This window comes from Heliangelus exortis, chromosome 15 (assembly GCF_036169615.1).
Source record: "Heliangelus exortis chromosome 15, bHelExo1.hap1, whole genome shotgun sequence".
Taxonomy (NCBI): Eukaryota; Metazoa; Chordata; class Aves; order Apodiformes; family Trochilidae; genus Heliangelus; species Heliangelus exortis.
Genome location: NC_092436.1, coordinates 5,758,939 through 5,764,439, shown reverse-complemented (window position 1 = coordinate 5,764,439; position 5,501 = coordinate 5,758,939). Strand labels below are relative to the sequence as shown.

Here is a 5,501-nt window from a genome sequence, read left to right as displayed (position 1 = left end):
ATGTCTGATCCATCCTCCAGCAATACTTGGGATTCTTGTTTCTCCCTCTGATTTCACATGAGTCACAGATGAAAGATTTCCATATCGAATTAATATTGAAGTAAGAAAAAAAATATAGTAATGAAAACAGAATTGTAATCTGGACTTTTTCTTTCTACTATAACCCGAGGACAAATAAGGGGAAAGGACAAGAAATCAAACAACCAGGATCATTGAAAGGATTAAAATTTCTAGAAATGGGTCCAAGCTGATGCAGTGATGGCAAATGTTCTTCAAAGTGAGTAACTGGGCAGCTTTGTCAGTCCCTTTCAATTTGTTTCATTTCTTTAGAAATAGCATAATAGATAGCTATAGGATAGAAATAGGATAGTAGAATAGGAAATTCACATTTCAAATGAGCAAAACAAATGGCTAATAACTTATTCACCACAAAACACTGGAAGAACAGCATCCTCTGCCATTTTGTTCATTGCTCTGGAGCTTGGTGCTCCTGGGACACCTGGCCCATGCCCTCACAAGATGGGGAAATCCAAACACAGCTCTGCCACTCATAGGATTAGCAGCACAGGCTTGCAAGCTTGCAGTTTTCCTTTCCTTACTTTTATAGGAGTTGGTAAGGTCAGGAAAGATTTATGTCCTGCCACAGAATGTGCTAAAGGGCTGCCCAAACCCAATGAAAAGGCTCCGTGGGGAGATTTTTTTCATGCTGCTGTGCACTGCAGTGCAGGTGGTATGGGCAGCACTGAGCAACTGCAGCAAAAAAAGTCCAAGTGTCACCATTTGGGGACAGAGAAGAACTCCCAAGCCTTTCTGTGAGGAAGGAAGTAAAACTTCAATGCAAGAACTTGGATTTATAGTTATTGTTGATTTAACCACATACAGACTGAAGTTTCCGATAGTTGAAATGCTACATGCAGAGGGTGGTTTGGAATGTGAACAAACTTTGCTAATAACACAAACCTCAGCTTCCCCCAAGCTCTGCACCACTGTTACCTCCCAGCTCAAGTTACCTGCTCCTGCAAAAAAAAAACCAAAAAAACAAAAAAACAAAAAAAACAGCTACAGCAAGGCATATAAATTTACATGACAACAGCAATGATAGGACCCTCCACTGGGACTTTGACAGAGTGTAACAATGAACCATCCCTCAGCTGCTCTGCCCTAACCATCTCTCTCTCAGCTCCTACATTAGAGAAATGCAAACCAGTTTGTGTTTCTGCCAACACCAGAGATGGAGAGGCACTTGGCATTGGTCAAGTGGGATCCTGTGTGCTTATCTTTGTCAGCCACAAGTCTAGGGGCTGAGTAGTGTGGGGTTCCCTCTCTTGGCATATAACAAGAATCAGTGCCTAAGTTGGGTCTGAAAATGGCAACCTACTGATTCCCAGGTAACCTCTTTTTCACAGCAAGGAGCAGTTGCACAAGTGTGAGCATCAATCTGGTCTTTTCAGGTTTCATTTCTCCCCCTATCTCCCCTCTCACAAGTCACAGGTATATTGAGGAACCCTCTCTCCCCTTGATCCACTCCTGTGTTTTTGCCGCTAAGAAATTCCACTGAGGATTGACTCTGTTCTCTGCAACTTTATTTGCCAGCTGTAGGGTTTTCACACTGTATTTGTATTCCAGTCCCGATTTCAATTACCTGGCTAACCTTTTCAATTTTCACAGAGAGGGAGGATCAGAAAACAGCAGGTCCTTTATTACAGCTCACACTGGTGAGGAATGTTTCACCCCCCTTCCTTCCCCCATGTTTGCAGGAAAGCTCTGTCAAATTCAAACAAACTCATTGTTCATAACCTGTCTCTTTACTTATGCTTTCTGACTGTTAAGTATTCTGTTTCTTTCTGCAGATCTCTTTTCCATTCTCCCTTTGGCTTGAACATGCTATACATTATATCATTTCTAAAAGCCATGAAGACACAATCTTAAGCTCTTATTCTGGTGCTTGACTCTAGTGGAAATTCTCACCAGGGTCAAATACTGGAGAAGGCAAAAGCTTTCTGCTTGAAGAGGGACTATTTTCCTGATCTTTGATGAGCAAGTCATGGTGGTGGCCAGTCCTTATTTACTATTGCAAGGCCCTTCACTGAGGACAAAAGCTCAGGGCACTGGAAGGCTCCCCTCAAACCAGGAGACAAGTCAGGCACAGGACATCACTCTCCTGATCCCAAAGCCACTGCTCTGATACTAAACTGGACTGGCCACAGCTGTCACCTGCAAAAGTAATAATTTTCCTTCCCCTTTTTGCCTTTGTTCTCCAAGTCATAACTCTTCTCTCATCTCCTTCATTTGTCTGGGCTCTTGATATAGCAATCATTTCCATGCCTGGGCTCTGCCTGTCCCATCACTCAGCCCATAAAAATGGTTTATTTAATATGACAAGGAGGTGAGAGAGGATTTAGTGCAATAGATCTGTTTCTTGGCAACACCTTCCTCTCTTTCTTAACTCTTCTTCTGTTATTTCCAGCTCATTATCTTTGGCCATGTTCAAGACCAAATTAACTTCATTAAAAATTTCCCATCTCTCTAAACCAGAAGGGGCACTTGTAAAACATCCCTCTAGTCCATAGTAAATGAGGGCCTTGGCCTATGCTAAGCAGGTTCTGGGAAAGGCAGCTGAGCTGTGTCTGTCCTGCTCCCTCCTCCAGGGACCTCTCCAGTTGCTCATAGGTTCTGCCTTTTCTTTGAACTGCTCTTAACTGAGCCATTTCTTCTACACATTTTCCAGCCTACCCAAGTTCATCACAGCCATTGAACTCTACAAGAAACATCTGTATATGCTGCCAGATAAATACTTTGCTCATGTAGATGCCAAGGGCACAGGAATCTTTCCACCATATTCAGATAGTTGGAATGTGCCTAAGTTCAAAGTCTGTGCTTGTCTGCCCTGAGTGCCAGTCTGAGAAAAACCTGGGTCACAAGGAGTTAGGACATTGGATCATATCCTAATTACTGGCACATTTGGTAGGTCAAAGATATCTCTTGATTAATGCAGCTCTGATTGCACAAAAGTCACATACTGATTATAGCTCTTTTCTTGAAAATCCATCACTGAGATAAAAAAAGCACTAACTGGACCAGAACCTGGAAAGCCCCTCATACCTCATCCTCTTCTTAGGTGGTGATAACAGGTTACTTGGTAAGCAAGGGGCATCATTTATCTCTAGCAGCTGATGAGTTTCTCACCTTCTAGTAAGTAAGGTTGCATTGCTGTGGCTTCCCATTCACAAAAGTTTTCCACTGGCAGAGAAAATCTGTTCTTTTGCTGGAGGTGAAGCCCTGGAGGTTGCTGGAGGTTGTTGCCCAGCCAGGACACCTCTTCCTCTGTCCATCTACTATTGTCATGGCATCTGATTCCTCACTGGTAGAAGCAGGATACTGCTCTGAGAAGGATGAGACCTGTATTCACACAGTGAGGAAACAGTTATGAGATAGCAGCAAGTAAGAGCATTGTGTTGAGGGCATGAGAAATACCATGAAGCAATGTAAAGACATAGAGGAGGGGGAGCTAAATTCCCACCACTGACACAAAAGAGATGTGGCAGCTATGAGAGGAATCAGGGAGCTGTATTTCTACCATCAGAAGACATCTGTGATCTCTGGAAAGGAAGGAAAGGCACAGTGATTCTTTATGCAGATGGTTCCTCCTCATTCAGATGACCATGTCTTCCCTGCTCTTTGCTGCCCTGAAAGTCGAATCACAGGTTAAATAGGGATGTGTGTCCCCTTATCCTACAAATGTAGAGTTGCAAATCATACACATATACCCAGAGATAACTAAATGGAACAGTGGCAGAAGTGCAGATAGAGGACAAACCTTCCTGACCCAGATAACCTAATGGGAATGACCCGAACTACCATGAGGGCACTAGACCACAGAAACTGTAGTCAGGTCCTTGCTGTTAGTCCTAGACTTTCTGATGGACAGAGACTCGTTCAGAATGAAAATCTTTCTGCCAACAAAGCTTCAGGGTCTTCCCTTTCTCTGGTGCCCCTTGCTCACTCATTGCTTTGCTCTGTCCCTCTCTGCTCAGTGCAACCATTTGGTGTTTATCAGCTCAGCAGGAGAGTGTTCCTAAGGTCTGTTTTTAGGCAAGGAGCAAATACCTTCTCTGAAATATGAAGTGTGGCCTCTACAGATCATCTGTACTCATATTGCCCAGATTTACAGCCCAACCACACGAGTCAGTGTCCACTGGAGGTCAGTCTTGTGCCACGGAAACCAACGTGGGGAGTGAGGCAATGGGGTGCCCCGTGGTACCCAACAGCCTTCATGTGCAGTGCACAAGAATGCCCCAAGAGAGAACCTGTTCCATCTCCCTCAGTGTTGATTTACAGATTTGGTTTTCATGCTTTCATTTCTTTCACTGCACCCCATTCAAAGAGTCACCTCCTTGTACTCCTTCTGTGAGACCCTGCAAGAGGCCTCGGCAAATATTTAAAGGGAAGCAAATATTTAACAGGAGTTAAAATCCTTCAGCTAAGCATTTTGATAGAACAGATTTTTCTCCCACAATAAAAAAAGTCTATGCTTTTACTGCAGGGTCCCACATGTGCCAGTGCAAACTCAGCACTGAGGTAGAGTCAGCTCATGGTAACTCATCCATACGTCTCTATAAAAAATAGGCATAAGTATGGCCTAAACAGAAAATGAAGAGTGAAGTGCTCAGTTATGATCTTCCCAGGTTACTGTTCTACACATCAATCTGTGGCCCACATACTCTGTATTTCACCTTCTTGGAGATCAAGAGTGGCAGAGCTGTCCTATTCAGGCCACATCTGAACCACAGGACACACATCATCCTCATACATTCACTGAAGCTCAAGACTAAGATGACAGCCAGCACTGAACAAACTTTCTCTTGGCCCCTCCTACAAGATGCCCTAAGCACATATTTCTTCTGCTTTGCTGTAATAGATGAAGAGCCATTCCTTCTCTGCTATTTTTCTAGCACAGAAATAGAAATATTGATCCCCAACACTGGCCTCTTTCCTGCAAAATGATCATTTATCCTTTGGTGTTAAAAAAACTGCAATTATGCATTTTAAAACCAGAGAATCACAAGGGTCAGGGTACCTTCTGATCTCTCACCTCTTACTCCCATTAGTATTCCTGATTGCATGGCCCTGGGGGCACCAAAACTTTCCATGAAGAGAAAGGTGTCCTCCATCTCTCTGTCTTCAGCTCATACCCTCCTCCTGCCTTGAGGAACAACAAAGTTCTTTCTAAAGATAGACAGGACTTAAAAGTGACTAGAGCAGATGAAAAAAAAAAAAAAAAAAAAAAAGACAGGGTGGGGACAGTGCAATAACTCAGTAATATTGACTTTCCATAATTAGGAAACAAGCCCACAGTGTGGCCATGGCACTGGAGCCATTGCTTGGGAGATGTGACCCAACCAGCCCTGGACCTTGCCAGTCCAGTGGTTACACAGTCAGAAACCAGGGAAGAAATAGGGTAGGAACAGAGACAAAAAAATCTGTTGCCTTTGGCAGTGCAT

The 5,501-nt window shown here is 43.6% G+C and overlaps 1 long non-coding RNA gene across 1 annotated transcript; it reads right to left on the bottom strand.

The window, feature by feature from the left end:
• Nucleotides 1-907: 907 nt before the first annotated feature.
• Nucleotides 908-5,200, bottom strand: LOC139803067 (uncharacterized). Its single transcript, XR_011728867.1, has 3 exons — nt 5,093-5,200; nt 3,187-3,399; nt 908-1,016 (listed from the first exon to the last, which is right to left on the bottom strand). It is a non-coding gene; the product is annotated as an uncharacterized lncRNA (long non-coding RNA).
• Nucleotides 5,201-5,501: the final 301 nt, after the last annotated feature.